The sequence below is a fragment of the Lissotriton helveticus genome, chromosome 7 (assembly GCF_964261635.1).
Source record: "Lissotriton helveticus chromosome 7, aLisHel1.1, whole genome shotgun sequence".
Lineage (NCBI taxonomy): Eukaryota > Metazoa > Chordata > Amphibia > Caudata > Salamandridae > Lissotriton > Lissotriton helveticus.
Window position 1 is genome coordinate 801,045,391 of NC_136068.1, and position 19,745 is coordinate 801,065,135.

The window sequence follows — 19,745 nt, forward strand, 5'->3', positions numbered from 1 at the left end:
CTTTTATATCCATTAGTGTATGCTGCGAGAGGGACCGAGGCCGAGGGCACACTGGCAAGGATCAATACAGACCTGCTTCATATGTTGATGGAATATCTTCATACCACATATTCAAAACTCTCTCCAGAAATATTAACATACTAAAAAAGGCAAAATATCAACCGGATTCAGTTGGTAGAGGAATTGTATCTCAAACAGATGGCTGACAAGGCTGCATCCAAGCTGCCAACCACTGACCTTATTTTAGAGGTTATATATGAATGGAATGTTCCATTATCGTCAACAACCTGTTTGGGATCCTATCTGGACCTTGACACATCTCCATGTGAGGTGGAGAATGTTAAAACAAATGAAAAAACATTAAACACAGTTCAAGACTGTTTGAGTCACTCAATAGAAAAGGCATGCTAAATTAGCAAGGTTTAAATTCGAGTGCTCTGTCGTGGAGAAGACAGCTGCACCTTTTCCTTCAATGCGAGAAACATAAATCACGTTTGGTTACAGCATAAAAACCTAGGCACATGCATGCAAACCCTCCTTTCACTTTCACCTCAACCCCCCCTTTCCAGATGAAGTTACTGTCGCTCTTTCGTCCTCTTTCTTGACCTTCTTAAACTGTATGGACCCATAGAAGAACATCAAATAAATTAATACATAAATAAAATGTTAACACCGCCGCAGACTAAAGTCCTGCAAATGTTTTCAGTGGCCCTATCATGTATTGTTCAAATGGTGGTACTGTACGGTTCATATGAATGTTTTTAATAATTCATTTGCAAGTATTGCAGCGTGCTGGCAGGTCACCTCAAGGTGACTTTAAAGTCTGTGGAGGAAGCTGTCAGGTTAAATTCTTATTACAAAATAATATACATGTGCTCCAGTTCTTGTGGCATTGTACGGATCAGAAGGGAATCCGGCTCAGTGCTGGCTTGGACACAGCAGTCTTTGGTGAGTCCTGCACAGAATGATGGCTCATAGAAAGGAGGTCTGGTCCTGGCCGAGCGTGGTGATCATTGGTAGTTTGTAGTTCTATGCCATTAAGGTTCTTCGAAAGAGTATAGTTGTCAGACTCTTCTTGATCTGAAGGGTGCTTTCACAGACAGGGTGTGCACTTTGACAGGTTTGTCTCCATAGTTCAGTTTTCTGGGTTTTTGGTAGGCAGTGGGCTGGCAGTGGTTGGATATCATCTTTCTGGTTAGTTTGAAGTGCAACACAAGTGTTTGGTCCATGCCTGCCATCCAGTATGCTTTGTGCATAGTGAACCAAGTCCCGCACTTGTCCAGGAGCCACAGAAAATACCTTGAACTGATAGTATGTGGTCAAGCTTGAGTTTCCTCCATCGCGTAGTCTGACCACTTGTTTGTGTAATTATTGCTATGCAAACATACAGATAATATGAAGGAAGCTCCAGTAACCCAGTGAGTGCTGTGGTTGTGTAACAGTGATGTGCAGGGATAAACATCCATAGGTTTAAGTAAAAAGCAGAAAATCAAGAAAGTACCTTTAACCCAATAATATCAAGGTAAAAAATACACCCATACTTCTCCTGATTTCTTAATCACAGCCTAACTCAAATGCCTGATTACAATTTGAATCTATAGAGATCCTCGTGTTGACTTTGGTATCAGTAGTATTCAGTACAATAGCATTATTAAATGAAAACATGGCTTTGAGTTCACAAAGTTACATAATTTGATCACATAATGTAATTATTAATTTGCAAAACCCGTAGTTGTATGTGCTGTTGTATTTTATAGTTGTTTTGTCATTACGACTATGTCCATGTTACCTGAGTTGCTCACTTTATAATGCGCAGTCACTACTACCTTCACACTCATAGACAAAGATACAATGTTATGACGCAAACAAGGCTGAATAGACTTAAATACATTCTCAGCTGCAGGTGAGTCAATACGCCATCTTCCCTGAAATCTTCAACCAACAAGAGAGCTAATGACTCGGGAAAGGTTCCTTTATTGAAGCAAACTGATATCTTCATCGATGAGAAATTATGTGTGATATGCCAAGTAACTTCTAAAGGGGAGAATAAAACAGATTGTGTTAAACAGACTTAAAGTAACAGTGCGGCAATTATTTTGCGTGTAATATTTTAATGTATGCATTATACTCTTACAGATACGCATGTATGTATGCAGTTTTGCAGACGCATACACATATACTCATATAAAACATGCATTAAAAACGTTGAACAGCTTTTAAAATTGACATGGTTTATCTCTATGTATCCTCAGGCAAGCGATTTGCAGTGAGATTCTCTAGCTAGGCACACGATTAATTTTACAGAATATTAGCCGTAGAGTTCACCCATTTATGTTCCACTTATCGAAAAGAAAGCCGAACCACCCCATGGTGCCTTTGATGTAAGAATGGGGCTGCACTTGCCATTAAGGTATTTCTCCCTGATTTGTGGTGGAAAGGCGCCAAAAGAAAGATTTGGAAGAGGGGGATACTCCTATTCCTGCCTTTAGAGACCCCTATTGTTGTAGGTAATAGTAGGAAGATGTTTAAGAATGATTGGTGAGAGTGATAGAAAAACGTGACTTACCTTTGGTAGTGATCTTTCTGATACTCTCATCAACCAGGTGATTTCTCACTTCATGAATCCTCCCACATGCAAGACTAGATATGGACATTTAAAAGAGCTCTCTCATACCCAAAGGTGACGCCGTCGATCCATTCCAGAGCCATACAAGGCACCACAAGGTGCACTGATAGCAGAAAACCAACCAGAAACCAAGCTACCACATCAAAAACATACTTCATAGACAGGACGTGAGTGGGAGATGTGAGGAATCTGTACGCACAGTACCCTCTGAAAGATAGTTACCAAAGCCAAGGACTTTTTCTGTTTTGATGGCTACTTCTACCTATAGATTTCTTACCTTCTCAATCAGTACCAAACCTGTACCCAATGGAGGTGAGTCTGGGGATCAGTGAAGACAAATCAGGCCACAGAGAAGGGTAGACACACCACAACCTTCATCCAGGGGCAGATTATGCTGACAGACATAAAGACCAAACCAGAGGCCTACTACTTTTCCAGAAAAGCAACTACAGCGTAAGGGTAACTATAAGTACTAATGGCAGATACAACTTCAGTCCCACAGCACCGTTTGGCAGGCAGAATCAAACTCACACCTAGGGCATTAAATTATAGGGTCAGCAGAAAAACAATGGCTGCTGAAGCAAGTCCAGTAGAAGAAATCCTGGGCAGTGGGATCAAAATGCTTGCAAAGGACTCAGATTGTGCAAGAAGCACAGAAATGTAAAACAGTTCATGACAGGACCCAGGGTCAAATGCCACTGAAATTATAGTTGAGCAAAGACTGGAGGGAGTGTGGGGCCGAGTGGCAAACTCTACGATGAACATCCTTGCCTGACTCACTCATTACATTGTAAATCTCACCTTTCCCTCCTTGGTTCCTTGTTTCAGGAATTGTATATCCTGCTGCGAGAGCTCCTGTGGCACAGGTCTCGCAGGCTGGTGGTCATTGCGAAAATCCAGTTCCCACCCGGGTGGGGCAGCCTTGGGGCACCTAACTTTGAACACTATTACCTGGCATCCCAAAAACAGTGGCTTTCTTGCTGGTTGGTGTGCTGCTACTTGGGGAACATTGGAATGATTCCCCCCGAGGGCACTCCCCCTCTATTACCTCCACCACCAAGTGCGAGCCACCCTGACTAGCCCTTCTTATGAGGTTTGCCCTGGAATGCCTAATGCACACACTTCATCTTAGTAAGCACATTTCCCTGTATGCTCTGCCCATACCATTGCTTGGGTTTCCTATCCTGGAAGGCCACCTTGTTGGAAGCCACCTCTGGAGTTGGGAGGAGGCTGATATCTATTGTATGGGAGAACTTCACTTCATGCCAATGGGCAACTATTGCTATTCGAGGCTATGGTGGAACAATATGCCCTTCCGGAGGGCAAGTTTCTCCTTTATGCTTCCCTCCGGGGGGCGGGGGCTGAAGGACATGTGGGGAGTGGGGAGCACCAAACCCGACACGCATCAGCTTCTGGGTGAGGGTCATAGTATAATTACTTGGCCTACTATGGCAATCCTTGAGCGTAGGCAGATTTCACTTCTACCATTGAGGGAGGTTTGGGAGGAGGAGTTTGGTAGACCGTTTCAGGATAGGGAATCAGACAGAGCACTGGTGTATCAAAGGAGGGTGCCTCATCGGATCCGCCTCAAAGTCATCCAGTTTTACATCCTACATTGCACATATCTTTCCACTAAGCATATCACATGGTTATTTCCAGGCGCCTCTGACTTGTGCCCTAGATGTAGCACCTAGGCAGCCAATCTGAAACACAGCTTGTGAGACTGCGTACACTTGAACACTTATTGGCCCTCCATCCTCTCAACAACTAGAGCACCTCGTGGTCATCCTGAATCTTTCCACCTGGGATGTGGGTGCATGGGACATTTACCCCAGACCTCAAAATCGTAAGGCTGCTACTTGTTTCCTCGATTTAGCTCTTATATTGGCATGTTACATTCCACTTGGTCTCCCATTTCTCAGAACTCATCTCAGTGGTTGGTGCTGTTCACCAGATGGTCGAAGGCTTAGGCAGTGGCACTGCATGGGGAGGATGCATGAGACATACATCGGAGCCCACTGGTGCTGGACTAGGAAACCTTACTCTCTAAACTACTCCATCCACAGATGGGACCTCCTGAGACTCGGAAACATTATCCACTTGAGGACTGATAGTAGTGTCTACCCTTTTTCGGCCAAAAACGTGACTGGCCCAGATTACGCAGCTGCCAGATTTGCTCCTTTCCTGTACTCCTTCTCCATCTTCATGCGTTTCTGTTTAGCCTGCCCCGCCCCTCCCTCCCATAGCCTGTATGCCCACCCCCACCCCCTGACCCAGACAAAATAAGCTCACGGCTCTATGAATATGACTCATATGCAACACCCTACCACAACAGACAACAGTGAGGCATATGACACCAGTAATTCCAAGAAGGAAGCCACGCCATCCAAAGGAACCATCATCAGTATATCCAAGGGGCCCAGCAAGGGGAAATACAGAAGAAAGTATGCAAATTAAGCACACAGGACCAGAAACAAATAATTTTGAATACTAAAGGGAACCGGGACTGGATGTACCACGGGCAAACGGACATCTGATCTCCAAGAAAAGGGTGTGCGCCCTGAATATCTAGGCATGCAACTATCCAGGACAAATATAAAAAGGATTATCTCCACATATATGTACCTTGGCAATATATATATATATATATATATATATATATATATATATATATATATATATATATATATATATATATATATAGATAGATAGATAGATAGATAGATATATATATATATATATATATATATATATATATATATATATATATATATATATATATATATATATATATATATATATATATATATATATATATATATATTCACTGAAAAAACCATAGGTTAGAGACCATATATAGTTAGCTGGACATTTTATTGACATAAAACCAATGAAATTCCATATATAGTTAGTTGCACTAACTATATATCGCGCACCCGCAATCCACTGCTGATGATGTCACATATTACATCATTCATGACATGGTCAGTGACATCACTGATGATATCACTGATGACATCTCAAATGACATCACTGATGACATCACTGATGACATCTCAAATGACATCACTGATGACTACATCCAGTGACTGTATAAGTCTGTAAAGTTAAAATATGTCTTACATATTGAAGAATTAGTGGATGTATAAGTGTCTGGACGAAGGATTTAGTAGGTGCATGACTGAATGTATGAGTGAGTGATTAAATGTGTCTCACTGAGTGCATGGGTTAGTGACTAAACTGTCTTAATTTGTGCATCATTATGTCTGTTGTTCTGTAAACTGCTGCATGTGTTGATCAGTAGCTATATGAGTAACTATATGGGTTATTGATTGATTGCCCAAGTATTTGTATGGGAGACTGAGTGTGTGTGTGGCTAGCTGGGAGGTGTGTGACTCTGTGCAGATCAATCTGTACTTGTATCAATGATTGTATAAGAAACTAAGTATGTGTTAGTACATGTTTGAAAATGTAAGGTGCTCTATGTTTAACTGTATAGACAAGAAAATGGAAGTCTCATTGATTCTTTACAGGACTGACTAGGTGTGTAAGTAACTCCATGGATGAGTGGCAGACTGTGAGTGTCTGTATAGGTGTATGAGTGCATATGATAGTGTTGTAAAGATGAGTGATTGTATGTATGAATGATTGTATGGGTGAATGAGTGAAGGTGTGTGTAGACGTAGCAATCAGTGAGTGCGTATGTAGTAACTAGTATTGGTGTGTCAATGGTTTCAAAAATTATACTCTTTTTAACACTGGGTGAAACAGAGGTTATATTAAAATGTGAGGAGATGCATTGTATTGTCACATGAATGATATCATCAGTGATGTGGTCATTGATGTCAAATGAGATGTCATCAGTGATGTCATCAGTGATGTCATTTGAGATGTCATCAGTGATGTCATCAGTGATGTCACTGACCATGTCATGAATGATGTAATATGTGACATCATCAGCAGTGGATTGCGGGTGCGCGATATATAGTTAGTGCAACTAACTATATATGGAATTTCATTGGTTTTATGTCAATAAAATGTCCAGCTAACTATATATGGTCTCTAACCTATGGTTTTTTCAGTGAATTTTCAAGGTTTTGTAAATGCTAATTCCTAACTATATATGGTCTATAACCTATGGTTTTTTCAGTGAATTTTCAAGGTTTTGTAAATGCTAATTCCTAACTATATATGGTCTATAACCTATGGTTTTTTCAGTGAATTTCAATGGTTTTTTAATAGCAAATATCATAAGCTGTCGAATGTCAAGTACGTGGTAAGTAAAAACATTTTCGTGTTTATGCACACTGATCTGCTTTGAATGCTGCCCCCCACCCCTCATTTCTATTAGGAGTACTCTCTCTTTGCAGATAGTGAAGGGTAGTTAACGCAGCCCTTTGCCCCCTTTGTAATCCGTCGTGCCTGCTTCTCTCTCCATTTGATTGATTGTTCTCTTTGGTTCATTCTCTATTTACAAACAAGCACAGAGTCGCAATACTCTGTTTAGTCTTTGCAGATAGCGAAAAACCGTGTAAAAAAACAAAAGGAATCGAGCAAAATCAGTAGGCCACTAATGGGATCTCTTTTTGACCTCGCTAAAATAGAAACATTAGGAACAACCTGTTGAAAATAGCAATGCGTATGTACATAAGCGGCGTTCATTTGTGTTCACAGTACCCCTTGTTGATTGTTTGAATCGAGCATTGAATTGTTCGAAGTTGGTTCTCTTAAGGATCTTCTCTGCCTGCAAACGAGGAAGAATAGGAATATTCTCTCTCCCTTTGCAGATAGTGAAGGGTAGGTAACGCAAGCCTTTAACACGTCGTACCTATTTCATTCCTCATTGATTGATTGATTGTCCGAACATTGACTGTTTGGGAATTAGTTCTTTTTGGAGGTATTCCCTGTTTGCAAATAAACGTAGGAAAATCTTTGCAAGTAGTGAAAGGGTACGTAATGCGGACCTTTCTCCCCCGTTGTAATCTGTCATGCCTATCTACTCCCCACTGATTGATGCACCTGTTTCACCCGGACCATTTACTAGACATACGTCATCTGGCCCGACCAGAGAGCACCCCTAGTGAAAAGGACATATGCAATAATAACGAAGTGATCACTGTATCCTGTTAACAGAAACTTTAGCATGAAACAACCTGGAAAGAAAAGAATAGGAAAACGAAAATCAGTAGGCCACTGATGAACATGAACTTTTATTAAACAACGAACAAAGAAACGATAACATAACGTAATGATAAAACCTGTTAATGTCCTAGAAACAAGAAAACGTTAAAATATGCCATTGGTGAGAGACCAGAAAAACAGTAAGAGAAACCAAATCACCCCTCGCTGTCCCACCGCCTGCCACGCCAAAAAAATCGATAGACTAGGGAAAATGCAAGTCAGTAGAACATCCGCCCCCACTCTGGAAACTTCCAAGGTGGAGCAGGGTTCCGGCTACGCCCAACCGGGAGCAGCCCATATAAGGCAGGTCCTGCTGCCACGCCTCGGCCAGGAGATCCTAACGTAGGGTGTAGCCGGAGGAGAGGCCGAGACCAGCGGGACCCGGCCAGGGGATTGCCTTTACAACGCTGAACAGTTGCAGGGGGGGGGGAATGTCTCCTCGACCCTCCCCTCTCTCTCCCAGTCCGGCCGCGGTGGCCCTTGAGAGTTGCAGGTAGTCCCGCCACATGCTCTTCCGGTCCGGCCACCAACGGTCGGGGGGCCGAGGCCGACGGGATCCGGCTGCAGCCGATAAACCAAGAAACCCGTTCATGGGGCCAGAGCCAGGGGCGTCCGGTCGACATCTACCGGAAGCCCGGCCCGAAGACGGACGGGACACTTCTTCTTTCTTGTATAATTGCTGCAACAACCCTGGGGGGGATGTCTTGCACATGCCTCCGACCCCCCCCCCTCGTCCTCATCGCCTGGTCCGGCCATAACAAATATCAAGCGAGACGCCGTGGGGTGCACTGGGAGGGAGAGACGGTGCGAACAGGCCTCTCCCGCCTCCCCAGTGGAGGCTTCCCAGCTGCACCCTCAGCGCTCCAGGCGCCCGGAAAAGAGTTCTTCCACTGTGGCCATGCTGCAACGTCTCGCCCGGCAGGGTGGAGCCCGTCCGCTCATTTGACCCCGCGATCGCCAGTAGCTACCGAACTCTCAAAATGGCGGTCGACCTGGCAAGAGCGGGCCCAGCATAAAGAAATGGCCCGGTCACTGGTTGACTCCACCACCGTAGTCCTCCACGACCTTGAAGATTCTAGAGGAGCCGCGGGAGTCTCCGACCCCCGATGGGGAATGACTGCCATGATCACCCGTGGAGTGACGAAACTGTATTCGCGGGACGTCGGCGCCAGCCTCACTTTGAATTACTAGAATCCTGCAGACCTCACTTCCGGTAAAAGCACAGTGTGACCCGGTAGGAAAAATTGTTGCACCCCCTCCCCTTTTTGACTGATAGTTCAAACCACCGATCCTTTCCTTTGCCCTTTTAACGGAACTTTGGACTGCCTCCCCCTCTTTTACATTTTCTAGAGAAAACAAAACATTAACCACTACATTAGCATAGCAGTTGACACCAGAACTGTTTTCAAATTGAAAACCAACAACATCTTCAACAGAATCCTTTTTGTTTCTGCTGTGACCCTGCTACAGCACAGGCATTGTCCCCAGCAGTAATTCTGCAATGCCGGTAAGAATAGCTGTGGTGCCTACTGGACTCACTCACCCCCGCGGCGCCCCACGCCGTTATGTGCTGGGCGGCAACTTGCTAGACATCACTTTAGTGCCATCTAGATTTCAGCGCGTTCTGCTGCCTTGGAACTATTCGCACAACAGACCGCTACTGACAAGAATATTTCATTATTGGTGCTGTCAATTTCAATAAATCTATTGGATAATTCAAAAGAAATTGCCACGGTCTCTTCGTTGTTTAAATGTTTTTACTGTTTTTGTTTTGTTGTATATATTTATATGTTATTAAAGTTTTATATTCCTACTACTTTGTTGGAGTGCTATATATTTTTAATGTGAGACATAATTGTAAAAACTTTGATGTACAAAGAGTCATTCCTGGAATCTTCCGCTTCAGGCTCGATCCCCTCCCCAATCACAATACAGGATAGTTTTCAGATAGTAGGAACACGTGTGGTGTGACGGATCTCATCGGGTGTGGGCCTTGATCTACTATAACTCCTTTGAAGAGGGGTGATTCTTTACAGCTGAGGCCATAAACTACATCTGCAGGGCTAGCTGATAGCCTGGACAATCGGACACAGAGGAAGAGGAGTGTCAGAGGGTGCGGTAGTGAATAGGGCGAAAGGGAGGTGTCGGGCGGGCACAGAGTGTGATTCTCAGGGAAGAGCAGCGCAGATGGGGGGAGGTTTATTGCCCATGCATAAGACAGAGAGCGGGGGTGACCAGTGCCTGGGGAAGATGCTTGCGAGGGTGAGGAGCCATGCTACGAATCGACAGCGTGCAGAGAGTGGGTCTGGTCAAGACATCTAAAATGGCTGCCGTGCACGACAAAAGTGTGGCATTTCAAAAAAGGCAAGATGGCGCAGACAATGTTTTTCAACACTTCCTCATTTCCTTCGAATCGAACGGTAACAGACGTTGGGGCATATTACCAAAGTTAAGCGATATTTATCGCTAACGATGCTTACCAACGAATTTTTTACCGCTAAGCATCGTCAGAAATTATCAAAGATAAACCTTGCTATTATCAAGGTTTATCACAAATGCGATAATAAACGGCCGCAATGCATGAATATCGCTAAAAACTCAGCGATATTCATACATTACCGAGCTAATGCTCTTAGCCATGTTATCCACCTCCCATTGGATAACATGGCTAAGAACTGCTCGGGGCAGGTGTTACTTTTTGGAGATATTCGCGCTTAGCGCGAATATCTCCAAAAGTTGGTAATAGGAGATAGATATCTTGCATGTTGTAATGCAAGTTATTGTGGTATATGGAACTCATACCATAATCTCTCAGGAAAGCAGAAACTGATCCTTTTGGGACCGCCTAAAAAGGCCTAGGGGGTGAGGAGTACTCTACTTTGCCCCCTTTTCACGTTCCGAACTATTTTATTTTACTCTCTTCTGTAATTACACAAAATAGCACCGATAAGATGCATCGGAGACACACAGTGAGAGAAAGGAGGCCGGAGATGAAGAAGAGATGTCAAATACACATTGGAGATAATATAGTGGCAGAAGGGAAGTAAATATGAGTAAACTTACCATGTAACATAAAAATGTTGCACTCTATACTATAAGTCTCATTTTATACTACAATCACTTCGCTACAACCTCATAAATTAAAAATAAAAATGAATAATGTCTCAAACAATTTTTGATTTCTAAATATAAATTTATTCTTCAGAATTTTCTAAATTTGAAAGAACTAGTAACATGGCCTCATCAGCAATGTCCTCATGAAAAGTCTGCAATAATGATTCTTGTAACTCTATCGTCTCCAAACACTCGATAAATTCGCCATCAAGAGATTGATCAAAAAAATCATTCAAGTCATCTCCTCCTTCTGACAATATTTCATTATTGGTGCTGTCAATTTCAATCAATGTAGTGGAATCATTCAAGTCATCTCCTCGTGACAATATTTCATTATTGGTGCTCTCAATTTCAATCAATGTAGTGGAATCATTCAAGTCATCTCCTCCTTGTGACAATATTTCATTATTGGTGCTGTCCATTTCAATCAATCTAATGGAATCATACAAGTCATCTCCTCCTTGTGACAATATTTCATTATTGCTGCTCTCAATTTCAATCAACGTAGTGGAATCATTCAAGTCATCTCCTTGTGACAATATTTCATTCTTGGTGCTGTCCATTTCAATCAATCTAATGGAATCATACAAGTCATGTCCTCCTTGTGACAATGTTTCATTATTGGTGCTCTCAATTTCAATCAATGTAGTGGACAATTCAAAAGAAATTGCCACGGTCTCTTCATTGTGAGCCATTTTATTTTGAAATTGCTTGCTGTAAATTGCAGAAAAAAATAATCACTTTCATTTATCGTTTTTAGTAATACATAATATAAAACTAACTTTATCAAGTATTTAGTATAACAGAAGGACTGCAAATAAATAACAGAAAACATTTTTCAAATTATCTTCAAGTGTACAACATAGTTCCCCTTACAAATTAACAACTCACCTTTTCAAAAGTAGGAAAAGTGTTAGTACTGTGTAAATCAAACACCAGAAATTCACCACCAAAAATTCCTCACAAATGTACCTCAGACAGTAGTATCACAAAATGGCTGTGGTTTCCTCTCATTTGACATATATACATAACCAATTAACTTTCATCACACACAAATACAAAACCAAAGTAACATTTTAATTGGTTCTAAATTTCAACACTTTCAAATGTGTTTTCCCCATGCAATTTTCCATAGGACATTTACATACGTCTACAGCCTGAATGGCTGAACGGAATTACACCAAACTTGGCAAAATGGTACATCAAACCTAAGAGGTCAGGAAGGATCTACTATGCCCCCTTATGGTCATTTCCCCCTTCGCTTTGGCCTCCTCTTGTCTCTCAATCCTACCGAGAGACAAGATGGCGGCCGCTACGGACTGTTTGGAATGTTGACAGACGCCGGAGAACCAATCAGCTTCGCAAAGCTCCGTAACGCGAAAAGTACGCGAAGCGGAGCGCTGTTACAGATATATATCTTTTTTTGAACGTTAATTTCTCAAAATCCACTGGAGCACATATATTGAGACCTAGCAAAGGCACATCGGGCTACCAGTCCCTAATATTTTACCAAGTTTCGTGCAAATCCATTCAGCCGTTCGATTATTATTATTATTATTTTTTTTTGCCCCGCGGGGCCCTTTTAAAACCTCCACATCAAACCTAGGGGGTCAGCGAGGATCTACTATTCCCCCTTATGGTCATTTGCCCCTTCGCTTTCGCCTCCTCTTGTCTCTCGATCCTACCGAGAGACAAGATGGCGGCCGCTACGGACTATTTGGAATGTTGACAGACGCCGGAGAACCAATCAGCTTCGCTTCACAAAGCTCCGTTGCGCGAAAAGTCCGCGTCCTGGGCCGCTGCCCAGGCCGCTGTTACAGATATATATCTTTTTTTAAACGTTAATTTCTCAAAATCCACTGCAGCACATATATTGAGACCTACAAAAGGCACATCGGGCTACCAGTCCCTACAATTTTGCCAAGTTTCGTGCAAATCCATTCAGCCGTTCGGGCTAAAAGTGAGGCCAACCGCCCTATGGAAATTAACATGGGAAAAACGCGTTTTGGGACCCCCCTTTTTTCTCGGCCCCCCCTTGACGAACCCCCCCAAAATTTTCAGGGGCTGCTCAGAAACGAAATGTGCCATTTTCCTGAAAATTTCAGCCAATTCCGTCCACAAACGCCAAAGTTATTAGACATAGAATTTTCAAAAAACCCATAGAGAAAAAATCCTAACTATATATACCTACTGGCGACCGCCAGTAGGTAATATATATATATATATATATATATTCACTGAAAAAACCATAGGTTATAGACCATATATAGTTAGGAATTAGCATTTACAAAACCTTGAAAATTCACTGAAAAAACCATAGGTTATAGACCATATATAGTTAGGAATTAGCATTTACAAAACCTTATTTTACTCACACAAAACCATTGAAATTCCATATATAGTTAGTTGCACTAACTATATATCGCGCACCCGCAATCCACTGCTGATGATGTCACATATTACATCATTCATGACATGGTCAGTGACATCACTGATGACATCACTGATGACATCTCAAATGACATCACTGATGACATCACTGACGACATCTCAAATGACATCACTGATAACATCTCAAATGACATCACTGATGACATCACTGATGACATCTCAAATGACATCACTGATGACATCACTGATGACATCATCCAGTGACTGTGTGTTTCTGTAAAGTTAAAATGTGTCTTACATATTAAAGAATGAGTGGAAGTATAAGTGTCTGGACAAAGGATTTAGTAGGTGCATGACTGAATGTATGAGTGAGTGATTAAATGTGTCTCACTGAGTGCATGGGTTAGTGACTAAACTATCTTAATTTGAGCATCATTATGTCTGTTGTTCTGTAAACTGCTGCATGTGTTGATCAGTAGCTATATGATTAACTATATGGGTTACTGATTGATTGTCCAAGTATTTGTATGGGAGACTGAGTGTGTGTGTGGCTGGCTGGCTGGGAGGTGTGTGACTCTGTGCAGATCAATGTGTACTTGTATCAATGATTCTATAAGAAGGTAAGTATGTGTTAGTATATGTTTGAAAATGTAAGGTGCTCTATGTTTAACTGTATAGACAAGAAAATGGAAGTGTCATTGATTCTTTAACAGGACTGACTACGTGTGTGAGTAACTCCATGGATTAGTGGCAGACTGTGAGTGTCTGTATAGGTGTATGAGTGCATATGATAGTGTTGTAAAGATGAGTGATTGTATGTATGAATGATTGTATGGGTGAATGAGTGAATGTGTGTGTAGACATAGGAATCAGTGAGTGCGTATGTAGTAACTAGTATTGGTGTGTCAATGGTTTCAAAAATTATACTCTGTATTTAACACTGGGTGAAACAGAGGTTATATTAAAATGTGAGGAGATGCATTGTATTGTCACATGAATGATATCATCAGTGATGTGGTCATTGATGTCAAATCAGATGTCATCAGTGATGTCATCAGTGATGTCATTTGAGATGTCATCAGTGATGTCATCAGTGATGTCACTGACCATGTCATGAATGATGTAATATGTGACATCATCAGCAGTGGATTGCAGGTGCGCGATATATAGTTAGTGCAACTAACTATATATGGAATTTCAATGGTTTTGTGTGAGTAAAATAAGGTTTTGTAAATGCTAATTCCTAACTATATATGGTCTATAACCTATGGTTTTTTCAGTGAATTTTCAAGGTTTTGTAAATGCTAATTCCTAACTATATATGGTCTATAACCTATGGTTTTTTCAGTGAATTTCATTGGTTTTTTAACAGCTAATATCTGTAGCTGTAAAATGTATTCTTCTTTAAATCCAAAAATATATTTTATATGTTTATGAATAATTTTTTTTTTTTATATATTTTTTTCTTCGTTCCCGCTTCGCGAATCGGGAAGCTTCCCGTTAGCTGACCTTGATGCCGCGAAATAGACCGCGAGCCGGTAAACGTTTCTTTACCGCAACTGCCGCGTTAGAAAACAACATCGTGACGCCTCCCGTCCGCATGACGTTTCACGTTGTCGCGTGATACGTCATATGACGTGCTACGTTAGCGAACTGGTACGCGAAGCGAGTCGCAAAGCGCAGGTTTCTGGAAGCAAACCGGGAGGCCCTGCAAAGCGCTTAACGTAAACACAGCAGGTCATGTGACTTGGTAATAACACTTTTCATTAGTTCATTTCACTTTTGGTTTCCTAATGATGTAAGACTAGGTCATATAATCTAAAATGAACACTTTTCATTGGTTGAGAACTCTTGTTTTTCCCAAATGATGAAAATCCCTCCTTCTTTCCTCACTCTGACTTTCATCATTGTGAGAGAAAGACCCTTTGTGATCACTGAGCAATGGCTTCTTTAGTAGCTTCAGCTGGTGCTTCCCCACCACCTCCACCACATCCAAGGAAGAGTGGACCACCTGCTCAAGTTATAATTCAACAAGAAGAGGAAGAAGAGGAACAGGACGACGAGCACGAAGAGAGGCAGTTTTTGCCTGAGGAGCCCAGGACGTCTCACCGGAAAGAAAACTTCATTTGGCAATTTTTTTAAATTCCCAAAGGTCAGAAAAAAGTAAATGCAAGATACGTAACTTGCCTTATATGTCAAGATAGACTGTCCAGAGGGACCGAGAAAAAATACAGTTTCGGAAACTACACAATGCATCGCCATATGACTAGGTGGCATCCTAACAACTACAGTGCTGCACAGTTTCGGAACGACCTAGATAATCTCCCTATTATGGCCAGAAGATCTGTTGTACCGGAAGTAACGGGATCAGAGGGCAGGGAGATAGTGCCAAATATACAAATGAGATTTGGTGAAGTAAAACACGTCTGCGTACATTGCGATGGATTCATTTGCTACGGAGAAAGAAGCATCACTCTGATCAACAGGGCTATTGACTATCATATGCAAGTTTGTACGAAACGCCCAAAATAATAAATACTTTTTTTTTGTTTTGTTGCTCCTGTTGAGCCCTTTACAATGAATCGTTTTCATTGCCCCCTCCAAGAAAAACCCCAAAAAATATAAAACTGTTCAGAAAAATTCAAAAAAAGTAAAAAAATGTTCAGAAAAATAATTAAAAAAATATAAAACAACAAAAACAATTAAAAAAAAGTTCTTTTCAGAACTACCTCCCCGTTATTAAAAAATTGGTACAATATTTGGAACTGTGCCAACCTCTATTTCTCTTAGTTCGCTTCCCAGTTCGCTCGCCGGTACGCGAACCGGAAGCGAACCAAAAACAGTAAGTATAAGGGAAGGAAACAGACACTTATGTTAAAAGAAAGACAGCTATAGGGGAGTAAACTAGAGATACTATTACCCGTAATCCACTGCTGATGATGTCACATATTACATCATTCATGACATGCTCAGTGACATCATCAGCAGAGGATTGCGGGTTTTTTGGCAACGTGCCTTATCCACGGTTTAATAACGCTGCCTTTTGCTTTATATAAGTTTTCAAATTGTATGAAATATATACCAATAGGTCGTTATGAACCTTTAGGTAGTGCTTTTCTTCATGAGGTCTGGTCGCTTCCATACACATACAGATGTTTCAAAGATGATCAAGAAGTTTATCTGAATGGAGAGGAATGCACTGAGACGCCAGATCATTCACTAATGTGTAGGCACATACAGTTACACGGTTCATGCAACAAACACCGACCAAATATGGCTTGCGTGTTGCAAGGCACGCCAGTTCCTGCTATCATCCCCACGTTCAAGTTGTTGGAAAATGGTAGTTATTTGATGCTCAATAATGAAGATTGTTCTGGGTTAATTAAAAGTATTCCTTTTATCGTAACAGTAAGTGAACGGGTTATTTGCTGCAGAAATGTTCTATTTCCTCCCACACATGAACATAGGGAGTTTTCAATCTCGCCACAAATACCAACCTTGGGAGCAGATTTCAACGGCATGGCAAGAATAAGAGCTCTTTTGTCTCAGAGAGAGGTGGCCTTGAGTTCGGCCCGTGAAACTTTCGTGCTTCACATAGCGAACACCCGTACAGAGGTGCAGACCCTTTTAAATACTGATTCGCCTTTGCATTTCAGCGACATGGTTCGGACTATCTTTAACGCATCCTCCACAAAGGCCCTGGCGCACTTTTTTAAAGTTGTTACCAGTGGTCTCGTGACTTCATTTGAGAAAATCTTTGGAGTCATCCCTGCTTTCTTTCATTCTATTTTTTCCACTCTGCTTCGTGGATTGCCATTTTTACTTGCATTACCAGAGGACGCTCTTGTGCTTTTTTACATTTTTAAATATGGATGTCCCTCCTATGCAACCTCCCGCCCTGCAGCTGCTGACACTGTTCCGCAATCGCATGCTAGAATATTATGGCACAATGCCATTGGCGATATTAAGCACGGCATATGGATTATCTTTTCGATTCTCCTACTTCACCTGTGTCCAGCCTGTATTTCACTGCCTGACCTGTGATTTCGATTGGGCCATTGATTTGTGTCTCTGCGGACCGGTTTCTCCTGACGTCGACTTTAATCAGCTGATGACTCCTATCATTACTCACGAGTTGGTTTGTCCTGGCGAAAGGATTATGGCTGTGGCATTGATGCATGGACTAATTGGTCCCTGGAATTTACTGGCGGCAACACAGTCTTTCTTGGAACAGAGCTTTCTTGAAAACCCACCGAGCTGTCCTCTGATGGTGATAGAGGATCCGGTGCTGGGAGAGCACGTATGTTATTTTCCGCTTTTAAATTGGATGGCTGAACTCTTTTCGGATGAAGACGGTGACTTCCTATTGGAGGCTGTTGCAGCTTATTTTGCATACACAGTTATGTCATAGACCTTTTTCATTTTTGATATGCTGAGTACTAGCATTTCATTGACAATTCATTGACTTATTTGTCAAGTTTTTATTATTTAGCTTGCCTATTGGCTTAAGACTCGATAAAGTACTTGGCTGTTTTATTTTTCTTTAGCATTAAATTTTCCTAGTTTTTAATATTTTACCTTGCGGACCGTCCACATATAAAGTTGCAATCTGCTCTCATGAGATGGCACTTCTATTATCTTATTCAGTTCGTTTCCGGATCATGGGGAGGTGTCATCTAGGTCCTGGATATCTTTACACCGTGTTAAGTTAGCATGGGCTCATTACCGGTTTAAACGCCATTTTTCCTTTTTTGCAACTTCTGCACACGACACTTAGTTGTTGCTTTAGCTTTCAACCTAATAGTTCATCGTGATTTACATGAGAATAATATGTTATTGCTCTACTATCTGCTTTACTTGTTAAACTATATCTGTACAGCGAGTGCTGAAGTTTCAAGAACAACACGATACAGAATTGTTATGAGGTCTGATCTCCACGACTTCATACTCATAACATAAGTGCAGCTTCTGCCAATTCTGGGCATGAGGCGGGTTTTATATTGCTTTGCCGAACACACATACACAACACTTGATGCGGTTCACATGAAGAGAGAGCTGGTGTATGCTGATGTGATTCCTTCAAATCTAAGACACTAAAGTATGGGCACGCCCTAAACCAACACAAAGAGACCTTCTTAGCAAATAATATAATATGTGTATTAGGGAGGGTGAGATATAAGCAGCCGCGGGCCGTGGAGGGAGTTACGATGGGGCAGGGAGGCGGGGAGGGGGAGGGGCAGGGTGAAGCCCTCTCCACCCTGCCCCTCCCCCTCCCCGCCTCCCTGCCCCACCGTAACTCCCTCCACGGCCCGTGGCTGCTTATAAGTGTTGATAACTCTTATTCATTTACAGCATGTTAACATACTGTCACCATTCGCTTTTTATGTACTAGTAACTATGCTGGTAATTTTGATACTGATAATATGTGTACTTGTATTATCTAAGATACTACGCCTGAGAAGACGGCATTAGTAAATAAACATTTCAAATACACATGTGTTCTTCTTAACTCCATGTTCTGGTTTCTAAGAAATATATAACGACCGACTGTTCATGAGTTCCACATATCCTGAGGTACTATAAGTTCATATTCTGGATTGTCTAAACATTGAGAGTTTGTTATATCCAATGTGACACTGTACCTAGCTTGCTAAGGGGTTTTTGAGTACTAAGGTGAGTTTTGGGGCACCCTAATTCGCCGAGGTTCCAATCCTCTGTCCACAGTTCTGTGTGAGAACAGAAACCCTGCGACAGGGGCACTCCCGACCCTTCCTGGAGCTTCATCACACTTGCGATACAACTCCAGCAATGCGCCACCTTTACGGCACAGTTACATCACGCATCTGTGCTGTTTTTGCCCCATGATGCGCCGCATTGTAAATGCAGCACACCATAGGTGACGGAACAGCGGCACAGAATGACTAACACATCCCTGGTGATGCGCCAGTCATCATAAATCTATCCCTATGCTTCTTATCTTGTTCGAGATGAACCGCCATATGTATCATCAAAGTTTTTTGCATTTCCTAAATAGCAAACTTTAAGGAATAAATAGCGATTCTTTACCATTCCTAGTTTGCGATTAGCTATTTGCTAATTACAAATTACCCATTCATTTCCTTCATTTCCATAGGGCGGTTGGACTCACTTTTAGCTCGAACGGCTGAATGGATTTCCACGAAACTTGGCAAAATTGTAGGGACTGGTAGCCCGATGTGCCTTTGATATGTCTCAAGATATATGCTCCAGTGGTTTTTACGAAAATTAACTTTGAAAAATATATATTGGGCTACATTGGCCTATATATATGTTGGAGCCCAAATGTAGCCCAATGTAGCCCAATGAAGCCCAATGAAGCCCAATGTAGCCCAATGTAGCCCAAAGATGGCCGCCAGAGACAAAAAAAACAAATGTAGCCCAAATATCAGCCAGA

The 19,745-nt window shown here is 41.9% G+C and overlaps 1 protein-coding gene across 2 annotated transcripts in view; it reads right to left on the bottom strand.

Moving 5' to 3' along the window:
- Positions 1 to 736: 736 nt before the first annotated feature.
- Positions 737 to 19,745, bottom strand: part of SLC25A48 (solute carrier family 25 member 48) — a 388,984-nt gene continuing 369,975 nt past the window's right edge. For both annotated transcript variants that reach the window (XR_013598678.1, XM_078653233.1), the window contains one exon: positions 737 to 2,034. The gene's annotated coding sequence lies outside the window, so the exon portion shown is untranslated. The remainder of the gene's footprint in view (positions 2,035 to 19,745) is intronic.